The 14,282-nt window shown below is 45.0% G+C and overlaps 1 protein-coding gene across 3 annotated transcripts in view; it reads right to left on the bottom strand.

Annotated features, from left to right (window-relative positions):
• Positions 1-14,282, bottom strand: part of ST6GALNAC3 (ST6 N-acetylgalactosaminide alpha-2,6-sialyltransferase 3) — a 610,078-nt gene that overhangs the window by 574,127 nt on the left and 21,669 nt on the right. The window lies entirely within an intron of this gene.

Below are 14,282 nucleotides of genomic sequence, written 5' to 3'. Positions count from 1 at the left end.
CATCTTTACTGTATATCTTTCCCAGATATCATGATGTCCTCCTGGCACATTCCTTTACGACTTGGGCACATTAATTATGGCATATGTGTGTGTCATCCTAACCACTGCTCTACACACAACCCAAAGACTAGTTTAAATTGGTATCTGGGTGATCATTCTGATGAGCACTTCCAAAACACACACACAAACACACACTAAAGGAACACGCCAGAAGTACATCTCAGCGTGTCTCTCTTCTTAGTATGTGGGCCAGTTCTTGGGGATGGAAAAATATTTTCATAATTTATTATTTATTTGTTTGTTTGACATATTTTTATACTGCCCAAAACTTGCATCTCTGGGCAGTTTACAATTAAAATAATTTAAAATATTAAATCAATTTAAACAATCAAAATCATTTAAACATTACAATCATTAACATTAAAATAATTTAAAACCAACATTAAAAATTAAAACCATAAATCTAATTAAAAGTAGAAGCCCAAACTAAATATTTGTGTAATGAGACAGGTTCTTCAGTCTAGGTCAAGTCTCCAGGAAAGAAGATGTTTCAAGTTGCTGCAACTGGAAATCTATTTCAGACCTGCAGAATGCAAGAGCTATTTTTTTGAAGATGAAGCCATAAGCCCGAAGTACTGGTGGCCTGGGGAACATTAGGGAGTCTCCCTTCCCAAATGACAGATTTGGATGCCAGCGACTGAGCATCTTCCTGCAGATTCTCTGAGCAATGCTGAACCACTGTGCCAGGAGCAGCCATCTATCGGAGAGAAAGGAGAATCATCGCTTGAGATGCATGGGCACTATGGGAGCATTTCCACCATGTTCCACCTCTATCATACTGATGGAACCCATTCGGGCACAGACCCAGAGGAAAGAGAGGGAACAAGATCAAGCTCCACCCAAGTCTCCTGGTCCCAATGAGAGGCCAAATGAGGTTCCAATGAGTAACACCCAGGAACCACCTCTAAATGAGACCCCAGACCTATTGCAGGACTGTCTGCATCACCCCTAAAATACCAGGAATGGAGGTGCCACAGGACCAGAGCCAAATTTCAATACCAGTTGTTGGATACTAGCCTCGTTGCCTGGTTGCCCAAGGCCAATCACCCAATGGGCTTACTTGTGAGAAGAATGAAGCCAACTCAAGTGCTATTTTGAGCTCTAGAATGGCGTGCGGTTTCTGGTTCCTTCTTTCAGATCTTCATTGGAGCAACAGCTCCACATGGAGCTCCTCTTAGCTCCAGCCTTCTTCTTGTCACCTCACTACCTAACTCAGACTCTTTCACGCCACCAGCAAGCACAGAGGGACTCCATTCAGAGCTATTTCTGTTAGGGAAAAACATAAGCTCAGACTGTTATCTGACTATTGACTCAGACTATTGTTGATAAACATGGACTTGTATTTGTGGGCCAGCAAAGTTGCCTTCTACTGTAGAACATGGAGAACAATGGAACCTTGTATACAAGATGACCTCCCTGAACCCAGAGACTAGATCCTCTGGCTAGTAGGGATGTGCAAACCGGCAGTTCGAAGGCTCGAACTCAAACCAAACAGGACATCGCATTGGCAATGCCGGTCCAAGTTTGAACCAATCGAGCCCCGGTTTGGTTCTAGTGGCCATTTTAGATCTTGTCCTACATTCTGTGTGACTTGTTTTGCTTTATTTCATTGGCTGAGCTCTTGCTTCCCTGGCTGGCCAGATTAGTCTGGCTCTCTGGTAGGCTGTACACTGTGCCAGTCCTTGAGAACTGGCACCCTATTGGCCAGGGGGAGGGCAAAGGTGGGGGCTCTCAAAGGAGGGAGCTTCAAATCCTCTTTAAAGCCAAGCCTCCGGCCTAGCCAAATCACTCTGGCTGCAGTTGCTGCTCGGCTTCCTCTGGCCCTGCTGCTGCTGGTTCTGCTGGTGCGGTGAGAGTCTGCTTGTCAGACTGGTGCTGTGTTTTTGTCCCCAACCACCTGTTCCCTTCTGCCTGTTTCTCTTTGCCCCTGCTTTAAAACGTTTCCCCCCACTGTGTGTCTGTTCTGCTGTGTGTTTGTCCTGCTCCTTTTCCGACCCCCCGCCCGAGTGTCTGTGTCTCTTCCCCCCCACATCTCCTCTAGGCCAGGGGGCCAGAGGCCTTTCTCTGCCCATCCATTTCCCTAACCCAGTCCCCTCCACTTTCCCCCACCTTTTTGCTTTTGGTGGCTGGCTGCTGCTTTAAAATCTGTTGGCTTTGTTGAGAGCCTCTCCTCAGCTCAGCAGCCACTGCCAGACCAGTTGTTTTTATTTTATTCTGGGCTCTTTGGCGGGGGGGGGGGGCTTGTTTCTCTGGAGCAGGTGCTTTTCTTTGTTAATCCTTTTCTTGCTGTGCTTAGCACACTGCCTGCTCCAGACTCCAGCACCTCTCCCCCTCCCCCTTCCTTCCTCCCATCCCCATTCCCACAGTCTCCCCCCCCCCAAGTGTTTTTATTTATTTTCTTAGTGTTTTTTTACTTTTAATTTGGTTTTGGGGTGGGTGAAATTGCTGGAAAGCTTTTTCATTCTGTCCTACCCCTACCCCGGCTGTGCCTGCCCACCCACGCTGTGCCAGTCTGCCACTGGTCTGGGATTCCTCCTTTTTTGTCCTGACCAGTGTGTGGTGCAGAAGATCTCCAGGACAACGGAGAGTGTAAGAGGTTAATTTTTGTTGTCCCCTTTCCCCCTTTTAGTATTTTTTAAATAGGGCCTTCTTTTTTCGTGTTTGGGTGTGGGGAGGTATATATGCTGGGGTGGGTTTTTTTTGCAGGTTGTCTTTTGTTTTTACAGGTTCCCTTCCCCCATTGTGTAGTTTATTGATTGCTTTGCTTTTTATTGTATTGTATTGTTGTGGGTGGAGTGGGTGGGTAGGCTTGATTTAAAAGGAAGCTCAGCCTACCAGGCCCACCACTACTGTGCAATGCACTGCCCAGTACTTGGAGGAGCCTGTGGAGGAAGACCCGGAGATGGACCACGCACAGTTCTGGGAAACCCACTGCCAAGTCTGGCCGGACCTGGCAGTGGTTGCTGCATGCCTCCTCTCCTGCCCGCCAACCAGCATCCAGAGCGAGCGAATGTTTTCACATGCTGGCAACATGCTAACACCCGCTCGGCTCCAGTTGGACCCTGGCTTGGTCAAGCAGCTGATTTTCCTTAAGGTTAACCTACCCTGCTGGGCTACCCCAAGCTGGAGGTTGATCTAGATGAGTGATTGGCCCATGGTTGACCCATGGTGCCGGTCAGCTGCCCGGCAGCAGCTTCCACTCATCCCTCCCCTCCCCCCTTCCTCCTTCAGCCGTGCCAAGTCGCAGCGTGCCCGCTAGTGCTATGACTTAGCAACTGGATACACACCACCACTGGCGTAACCCGATGCGGAACTAGCCCCTGGTTCCACCTGACCACTGTATTTGGGAGGCCGTGGGCACACACACACAGACACTAGGCAGTTTGTGCCAGTGTGGCACTGTGTAGATATGTTAATATGTTGATGTATAAATATGTAGATTTGTAAAAATGTAGATTTATAAAAATGTAGATTTTAAAAGTATTTTTAAATGTGTTGTGTTGTGTTTGTGTTGCTTGTGGGGAGGGTGGCAGGACTGCCAGAATGTGTATTTGTAAATATTTCAGTGTGTGTAAATATGTGCTTGTGTAGATAGGTGTTGTGTGTGTGTGAGTGTATGTGGATGTTGTCAGTAGTAGAGGTCTTTTCTTTCTTTTCTAGATAGAATTTTTGGTCCGGTTGGTGTATAGATAGTTGTTAATGGTGTAAATATTACTGTATAGCTGCTGTATAGCTGGATTTGTATATATACTTGTGTAATGTGTACTGTATATATGTATTGGTGAATTGTTTTTATCCCCCCGCTCTCTTTCCTTTCGTTTGGTTCTGCTGACATGCACACACACACACCAGACACACATGCACTGGCCATGATGAGTAGGTGGTCTCCCGCCAAACCACATCGTGTGTGGCCTCCACTGACCCGCCTCTGAGCTGGACTTTCCTATCCCTTTAATTTTTTCAGAGCTCCCTCTCTTCCCTCTCGTTTGGTTCTGCTGACCCACACGCATCCACACACACACCAGACATGCGTGCACCAGTCCAGACATGATGAGAAAGTGGTCTCTCACCAAACCACATCATGTGTGGCCTCCGACCCGCCTCTGAGCCGGACCTTCCTATCCCTTTAGTTTTTTCAGAGCCCCCCACTTTCCCCTCTTCTAGCTAAGAGCACACAAATGCACACACCCAACGCAAACACGCTTGCACGCTGCTGTGCTGGTGCCACCACGTGCCTGGGGCCAGTCTGAGGCATTTCTTCCCCACCAGCAAAACGCATGTATTGCACACATGAAGAGAAGAGCAGAAGACCCAGGTGCGTATTACTTTAAGTTCTCCTTCAGTGTGCTCGTGTGTTTTTGCCTTGCCCCTCTTTCTTTGCAGTCTGCGTACCGGGTTGGCTTTACTGCCTTGCGCCATCTAGTTAGGTCTTGTTGGTTTGTGGCTGTTGTTGTGTAACTAGTCTGTACTGTTGTTTGGTTAGGTCCCCTTGGCTTTGTGTGGGCACAGCTGCAGGTCTGTTTCTGTGGTGGGTTTTTGGTTTCCAGTTGGTTGTCTTCTTAGTTGTGTCACTGTGTGTTGGTATGGTGGCCTGCTAGGGGAACAAAACCGGGGTGAGTGTTCAGCACCCAGTGGTGCCCACCACTCACCAAACCCCAAAGCAATCAGACACTTCTCTGATTATTGTTGATGAATTTCTGGAGATTTTTCCAATTTTTGTATTCCTCCCATAGGGAATAATGGGGATTTGAAGCGGCCCAGCCAGCCCATTCTCCCCTTTGTGGGGTGCCCAGGGCATCCCTAAGTGGGTCTGGGGGCACAGCAAGTCTGGCCTCAACTCCCCCCAGGCAGCTCCAAGTTTGTAGGATTTATTGTTTTAAAAAAAATTTAAAAGATTTTTTCCCTTCATTGCAATACATTACGAGGAGTATCTCCATTCATAAGCAGGACTGTGTGTGACCTAATTGCTATGAACTCTGAACTCAGAGTTCACAGCAATTATGAGCACACACAGTCCTGCTAATGAATGGAGATACTCTAATGCATTGCAATGAAAGGAAAAAAATTTTAATTTTTTTTTTTTTAAAAAAACACACAATAAATCCTACAAACTTGGAGCTGCCTGGGGGGAGTTGAGGCTATACCTGCCATACCCCCAGACCCACCTTGGGGTGCTATGGCACCCCCCAAAGGGCGAATGGGGCTGCCTCAAATCCCCATTATTCCCTATGAGAAGAATACAAAAATAGGAAATATCTTCAGAAATTCATCAATAATCACAGAAGTGTCCGATTGCTTTGGGGTTCAGTGGGAGGTTGGCACCCCTGGGTGCCTACCACCCACCCTGGTTTTTTGCCCCTAGGTGCTCTACTTAGGGAATAATGGGCTGGTTCCTGTCCCCAGTATACCCTATGTGGAACCTTTCAGAACCAGTTAGAATTGGGCTTGAATTTGAACTGAACCAGGGGAGGGTCAAGCAAAACCAAAACCAAACCTACCCACCCTGGTTAGAAGCTGGTTTGAATTTAAACCAAACAGGCTAAGCCAGTTTTGTGCACATCCCTACTGACTAGTCTAGAGTTAGACTAAGCTAACTTGCCAGTCACCAGTTCTGAGTATCAAGCCCATAAAAATAAGATTGTATATTCTCTCAAAACACTATTTTTCTTGTGGGGTATTTTTATTTACTTAGAGAAGCAGCAAATTTAACTCAGCATGTTTGATAGAGCACCACTGGTTATAGCTGCAGATTTAAATGCTGGTATTCAATTTAAATCAGATTATTTTTTAAATGAGAAACTTGTATTAGTATTAAAGTAACTTCTCAGCAATTGAGTCTTTCCAAATCCAGGATTCAGCTGCTGTATGTGAATATAGCATTGTTGCAGCAAGGAACTGGCATCATCGATTTGACATTTTCCACACATTTTTTCAAGTGCCACCTGAACTAGCCTTAGCATTGTCAAAGAGGCCTATCCACGTGCCCATAGATGGCAGCTCAGTGAAAACAAACTGACACATAAAAGTCAAATATGTAAAAGTGCCAGTCAAGTACGTTAGTTGCCTTCCATGTAAAACAGTATGCAAATTACAAACAGTGCTATGACATAGTGAGGCTGTGCACACGAGCAGCCAACCTCAGGTGTAAGCAGCCCTGCCTAGGTTTGGCTACTCGTGTGCAGCACTGGGATTGTGGATGATCCCAGCGCTGTCACCCCCACAAGCCTGGGAATTTACCCCAGGCTTTAACCTGAGTTAAAGGGTGCGAGCACACCCTTTACCACAGGTTCGGCGTCGCCAGCCCAAGCATACACAGAGTTGGGCACCTAGAACACCCAACTCCCAGGTTTATCTCCCAATGCGCTGCGCTCATCACGCAGTGCCTTGTAGGATTCCTGGAGGTTGGGAAAACAAGTCCTGGCCTCCAGAGAGCCGTGCTTCGTGGAGTAGCACAGACTGTGTGGGCGCGCACTGGTGTGCTGAAGAGGATATTGCCGATCGTCTGGGGAGAAGGTCCATTCCTGACTCTACCCCCCTCCCCCAGCCACCTGCCCTTCCCATTCTTATTATGGTTGTGGGAATGACCTTATTATGGCCAAAGCTCAAAGGGATTACACATGCCTACAAAACCTGAACTAGAATAACGTATGGGTAGAGAAAAAACTGTCTTAGACTTTGAAAGAGAATAGGCACAGTTTCCAGCAGGAACAGACAGCTGGATCCAATCAGCCCAGTTCATCATGCTCAGTTCTAATAAAGGGCTTATGTATGAGGTATTCCCTTATTCACTGAATTATGTTTAAGAAGCATCATGGAAATGGTCTATCAGTAATGAGCGACACACCTCCCTCATGCAAAGTCCCTGTTGTGTAATTTCACAAAGCCATCGTCTCTCGACAAGAAAGTTAATCAACCTGAATATGGACTTTAAATGAGGCCCTGGGGAAAATCAAAGCAGCATAAGGCTATGAATCAGTAAGCTGATTCCGAAAAAAAGTATTCGCGATGCTCACAAGATTCCATCACCACATTTCAGAAAATGAAGCAGCAGAGAGAGGAGTCGACGTCATGCCCAACGAACAGAACAGCATGTTAATTCAGATATTTGAACTGATAAACTGTAACTGCTTTTCTCTAGCTCTGAAAGCAGTGCATAGATTTTCAATTGTGCTGCAGAAGATGGGTGGCAGATTTATGTTGAAGAGATACTTGCAATGAATCCAATGAATCCGTAAATGTTTAGAAACAGAGTCAGGTGAAAACCTACCTGCTAAAGGTTTTGTTTTGAATGGAATAAACTTGTCCAAGCAATGTTATGGGACCATGCACGTGAGCTCCTTTAAGTAAATTCTTCTTTAGATTACTCTCCTAAGGCTTAAGGAGAGCTTACAAAACATTCTTCTCTGAGTACCCCTTTGACCCTCCTTAATATCTGCTTGTTTCTGTGGCCACCACTGCTACCTTTGTCCCACAGTTTCCTTCACCTGCTAGTTCCTACTGCCCTTTTCCTGGCCTCAGAGAAAAGCAGTGAGTTGTCTCTCTCACACTAAGCCTCTCCACAGCCCAGCATGCATCAGTCTGAGATTCCCTTGTTCTTCTCCAGAACCAGGAGAAAATTGCCCAAAGGATTGTTCTGGGAACAGGGAAAGAGTAATAGCAAACTGCCAAGCAATTCCTTTTTGTAAAACAAATTGTGTCCGCACAGACAAAAAAAAAATTGTTGTGCACAAATAAGAATGTATTGTTAATTATTATTATTTTATTTATATACAGCTTTTCTAATAAAAGAGCTCTCAAAGCAGTTTAGATAGAAAAAGAATAAGAAGATGGTTCCCCGGTGCCAAGGTTGGCAGGTTTGGCTTTTTTTAAGCCAAACTTTGGGTTACGGCCCATTTGACCTATGAGTATACCCCTTAGGTTCTGGCAACCTTCCCTGAGCTCACCAATTCATAATTGACATTTTGCAGCATTGAGAATGACTTAATGTAGGTAAACCAGATTTCACATTTTTATTGAAAGCATGACAGCTTGCAAAGAATTATTACATGAGCATGTAATAATGAACTCAGAGATAAGCTGTTGAAGACCCCTTACCCCAACATTAGACCCAGAGGTACCAACCCAGAATTATATGGAATTCAGGCCTGGTGTCTGATTGTATTAAGAGATCAATGGATGCCTGAACTCAAGGTGAACTGACACCCAGGTCTCATGACTGCCTCAGCTAACTGCTCTGTGAAGGAAGAGGCAATCCAGCATTGTATTGTGAAATGGGTACTCAAAGAAACACAAAGGCCAGGCCTGAGCAATCCAAATGCTAAAATCTAACCCACTATCAGATAATGGGGCTATTCAGACGATCAGAAAAGTTCGGGCTAGGAGAGCGTAGCCCAATTTTTGCCGATCGTAAGAACCACCGGGCTCGCAGCCAAGCCCGGGGCTCTAGAGCGGGTAACCTGCGCGAGAACCCCTGCCTTAAAACAAGGTTTGCGGAGCGAGTGCTCCACAAACCTGGTTTTAATTATAGTGAGTAGCTGCAGTGCAGCTTCATGCCATGCCTACTCATGAGTAGACCCCCGGAGAGGAGGCGAAAAGCTGCCTCCCAGCTCCGGGGGTCTCCCCAGTATGCCCTGTGCACTCGTGCAAGGCATACTGGGGCTTCCGCGGGCCACGCAGCCCCCGAGCTCCCCAGCCCCCGCCGGCTCCATCTTGGATCCAGCAATCATGTGGATGGCCAATTTGGACTCCCAGGGCTCCCTCCCCGCTCGTGAGCAAGCAGAGTGGGCTTAGCCCGCTCTTCCCACTCACTGCCCCAAACTGGGTCTCATGGATCATGAGACCCAGTCCAATGTCTCGAAGAAGTGAGAAGCTGAGCTCTCACTTCCTCCTGCAAGGTCTATATTAATCCTTGTCAATGACTGCTCTGCTATCAGAGGGAATACTCAATTGCTGCCTATAAGAATTCCACTCTAGGTAAATGCACACGAAGAAAACACCTATAGATTTTAATTCATATTTTATTTTAACACCTTTTAACACCTTCTGGGACCAAGCACCAGAAATCTGGGGACAAGAGAAGATGCCCATTTGCAGCTCAGAGATGCAGATTTGCTTTGGGCAAAATAGAACGTCCCCTCCCCTAAATAGCAGCTAACAGAAGATGGGATTGAGATCTCCCTGGACTGAGCTAATATCCTGAATAATTAAAAGACAATATCCAGAAGGTAACAGCAAATTGTCACCTTTTTGGGACCCAGGAAGGGTGAGGATATTTTGAATAGACTCTATGGAGATCAAAGGAAGATACAACTATAAAGAATGGGGCTTACTGGACAGAGTCAGCAAGCTTTGCCTAACAAGCAGATCTTAGCTCAAGAGCCATCCAAGAGTTTGCTGCTATAGCCGTGAGGCAACAAGCAGGAACTCTGTCCATGGACAGGAACTGTCTGTGACTTCTGCTGTGCAGCGAGAAGTCAAGACTTCCCAGCCATGGTGCTCTCACTCTTTGCCTCGCTCTGAGCAAACTGCCTGCTTGACCAGCCTGCTTGACCACCAGAAGCTTGACCATCGTTCCCAAGCTGCTGTTCCCAGCTACATCATCTCTCCTTCAGCTAAATTCTCAAAGCCTCTGACCCTGGTAATATGCTGCCTCCACAAGTCTTGGATCCCTTTTCCCTCCTCTCTGCTAATCAGTGCCATCCCTCTCCTAAGCCCTCCCTCCTTCCTTTTTTCTCTGCTTCTCTCTAAATGTTTTAATAGGATTTGCTAGATTATTAGATAGCTGTAATTACTGATTGCACACACATATGTTAGTTAGGCACATTGCACTACACCTTGAATTGGAAACATGTCTTTAATTTGGATTATTCGATCCTGATGAGTAATCTATAACAAAACCCATTGAACTTTCTGAGTGTGTGTGTCTACCTCTCTCTGTTTGTGCACCCATATCCTACACGGTCACCGTATATAAAGAACTGGTCACTTCGTGACACTGATGAAACAAGCCTAATTTTGTATGCTAGCTCCTGAGCATATCTAGTATACAGATCAGGCTTGGCTCACAACAAGGCCACCTCCAGTCTCAGAGGCAAGATGCCTCTAAATATTAGTTGCATGGGAGCAACAGCAAGAGAGATAACATGCCACTACCTCTTGCCTTTGGGCTCCTCAACGGCATCTGGTGTGAAACAGGATGCTGGACTAGATAGGCCTTGGACCTGATCCAGCAGAGCTGTTCTTATGTAACAAGCTCTGAATCCTGACAAGTTGGTCCTATGTTAAGCATGTTTCATATTCAATATATACATAGAAGTCCATAAATTATTGTGTTTATTGCAGCATCAGAACTAGTTTAGGCTCTTTATATGTTGTTGACTGAAGTTCTAGCATTTTCGTAAACACAAAAATAATTTACACTTGTCAGGCTGTAATTTCTAAGTAACAGTAATTGGATTTCCTACTAATTAGTGCAGTTTCTCCAGCCTTTAAAATATGAAAACTGATTTCCTCCAGATGCCAAATATGCCTCCACATAATAAGAATCTTCTAGCAGAGCATCTCCAGGAGGACGTTACTCAGACTCCTAATTCTGAAACAGATGACAGGAACAAAGTAAAGGAGTTGATTGCTCATCTGCTTTATCACCTTGAGATAAAAATACATAATAAGTCAGGAAACTGAAACAGCAGGTGAAACCCATTACAAATATCAATACAAAGACCCATGGGAACTGGAGAGTCTTTCCAATAATTTAAAAAATAAATAAATAAAACTTGGGCTTTGAACTTCATTCTTGGTTATCGCAGGGACTCCAGAAGGAAGTTTTAGCCACAAGCCACCTTTTTAAAAAGGATATTAATTATGGATTTTTGAAGCCAGAGCATCAAAACATATGTTGCTTTGAATTTCCTATGCTGCAGTGCTTTGAACTTGCCATTTCACTTCAAAGAAACAACATCAGCTAAATTAAATTACTTCCACCTGTATTTTCAGACAGCGAACGATACCTATTATATTTCATTACCTTCTTTTGTGGTTTGCATGGGAAAGGTGCAGCTTAAAAGGAAAGCAATTACAAGAGAGAGCAACCACCACAGAGTACTCTATTTTACATGTATGTGAATGAAGCTTCATGAATAAATGAGGCCTCATTGTAGGGTGTGGGCCTTAAAACACAGGTAGTCACCAGCCTGGAAGCCACTGCTGTGCTGAAGGGTACATGCTACAGAGAAAGGGGTGTCATGTTATTGAGGGCACTCACAGGTAGGATATAGACTTGGTATTTCTCATAGACTGAGAGGCTATGAGGCTGATTGGAGAAAGTGCTCAACAAACCTTCCACTGAATAGGCAATAAACTGGGGAAAGGAGAAAATAAGGTGACTCTGCTGGGCCCTCAGTGTTGGCCCTGGATGGTGAATCCACACAGCTAATTCCACTTCTACCTCTATTAGCAGGTGTGAGGGGACAGGAGATGGTATTGACAAGCTATGAAATAAGGGATATCCCTTTGGGTATGTGCCTCATTAAAAGTCCACACCAAACGTATACGTTTCTCTCAGTATGTTCTACTTATGGCTTTTAGTTTTGGTTACGTTGCCTGACATCCTAACAAGCGCTTGAGTAACAAAGTTGCCAAGTGTAAGGAGATCAAATCGTTGCATTAAAAAGGGGGGCATTTGTGGTTTGTGCTCTTGCACTATAGCACTCTTGCACAAATGAGGCATGCCACAGGCTGCACAATGGTTGTGCAAGTGCAACATGCTTGCAGTAATGTGACGCAAGGCTGGAATGCAAGCTCCAGACTGAGTGCCACAACCTTCTCTGAGACTGATGTCACTCGTCAATAATGGCACATTTCTATAATATGTGAGGACTCTGGCAACTGACAACCATCTTCAAGCCATACAGCACTTGGATGAAGGCACCCAGAAATCTTAACCTGGATTTCTGGTACACACATTTTGGGCAATAGATAGAAACCCGAGCTTCACAAGTAAAATTCAAACAGGGGGAAATACAGAGAACTCCTAATAAGGTGAGCATTCTTTTCACCTCTTTAGAGAGCTGATTGGTAAATTACTTCCTGTGGGACACTAAGACCACTGAACACTTGTGTCATTTTCCTTTCACATTCAAGGATGACAATTGTAGAACAATACACCTGTTGCTATTTATTAGTAAACCTACGATTGTAGATTACAAGCATGTCCTTATGTTCTAGATCAGGGCTGCACAACTTTGGCCCTCCAGCAGTTGTACTACAACTCCCAGCATCCCCAGCCACAGTGGCCAATAGTCAGGGATGACAGGATTTGTAGGCCAGTGTCTGCAGAAAGGCCAAAGCTGTGCAGCCCGGCTCCAGACTGAAGGACATATTAAGTTCTATTCAGACACTATGTTGTAAATGTACAGTTATCTGTACATCCATACATGTTATTTGGGGAATTACTGCACCCGAGTTCATTTTAAAAATGAACTTAGGTACAGCTCCCTACATGGTACTGACAGGAAGTGTACTACTATATCTGTGTTCAACATAATGTGGGAATAGCTGTACCTACGTAAAGATCTGTACTTGCGTCCAATGCACACTCACTGTGGAAGTGCTGAACGTAATAGCCTCATCCAGACGTTATGCAGGGCAGCTCACAGATACAGCACTGAAAACGGGCCAAAAGTCTTGCCCTGGCACTGTCACTCACCCACTACAGCCAACTACTCACAGTTACAGCATTATTTGTGTGAAGGGGGAAGTATCGTAACCATGATGGCTGGCGCTTCCATGAGCACCATCCTAAGGCAATCCAGCCTTTCACTCATGGAAGCGCCAGCCATCACTGTTAGGGCATTTCCCCAATCACACAAACAGCACCATAACCATGAGCAGCCAGCTGGAGGGGATAAGTGACAGCATTGGGGCGGGCCTTCCTGCCCATTTTTGACACTGTATCCATGAGCGCCACTGCCTCACATTACATCTGAATAGGGCTAATGTGTGAATAAGATTTTAGTCATGATACTAAAGGAACAAAGCAATAATGTTCAGCGCTAGAGTATCCCGATGCTCAGAAAAGCTCAAACTGGCCCTGTTCTTCTGCCGTTAACAACAACTTCATCTGCAGAAACCTTAGGTGAAGATTTTCACTGCATAGAAATGCACAACACTGAGCCATTTTTGGAAGGGTGGTATAGAAATCAAATAAAATAAAATAAAATAAAATAAATAAAATAAAATAAAATAAAATAGAACACGTACCAATGTTTGAAGTTCGTGCTGCTGCAAAAAGCATAGCATCAGGGGCAAACAACAAAGTTGGCAACAGAGCGTGTAAGGCTTTGGGGATAAAGGCAAGTACTTCCTTGTTCATGGTGAAAGTCTGTATTAGTCACTAGCTGTGCAGACTTAAGACAGGCCTACCGAGGACTGAAATAACTGCATGTCTGAATTGCATGGATAAGAAGTGAAGCATCTGGACACTGCCTGGAGTTACACTGGTCCTTGTGGAGCAAGGGTAATTACTTTCTGACTTTTTTGCAGGTACTACAGGCAAGACTACATATTCTCCATATTTTAAAAAGAAAGCCTGTGCCAATGTAATCTAAATTCTGTACCACAAAAACTGAATACAAATTACTATTTGCATGCATTGCTTATTCTGTTTAATACATTCTATCTTTGACAGCCATGAGAAGTGGGAAAAGAGTATTTCTGAGTTTATACCCTGCTGCTTCAAAATGATTTGCAACATTTTCTAACCAAGATAGGGCATGAAAGGCTGCCCCTGACCAAGTGAAAGAGGACCTCAACTCCCCCTGCTCTCCCACGAGCTGTTCATCTTCCATGCCTCTGAGATTACTAGGCATTGTACACATATATTTCAAACCTGTATCCTTCACCTGACAAATAGATGAGAGTGTGAGGTGACTTGTCCTCTCCCCACCCCTCCCAGACAGTGGTCTGTCTGAGTGGTCAGTAAAAAGAAACAGGAGTTTGTGGCAGCTTTTGAGTTTTTAAGAGACTGGAATGGATCATAAGCTAGACAGAGAGCTGAAGTATCTTGAAGTGCAGGCCTGCTCTCTGGTGTGATCGGTTGCTGTCTTTTGGGTGCTCCACTATATCAACTCCATCTAATGTTCAATTTGCATATTTGTGAATAAACCAAATCGACACCATAGGCTTCCAGTGATCTCACCTCCAAAGGAAGTTAGAATCCAAGT

The sequence above is a fragment of the Hemicordylus capensis genome, chromosome 4 (genome assembly GCF_027244095.1).
Source record: "Hemicordylus capensis ecotype Gifberg chromosome 4, rHemCap1.1.pri, whole genome shotgun sequence".
Taxonomy (NCBI): domain Eukaryota; kingdom Metazoa; phylum Chordata; class Lepidosauria; order Squamata; family Cordylidae; genus Hemicordylus; species Hemicordylus capensis.
This window is presented reverse-complemented; position numbering and strand designations above follow the sequence as displayed.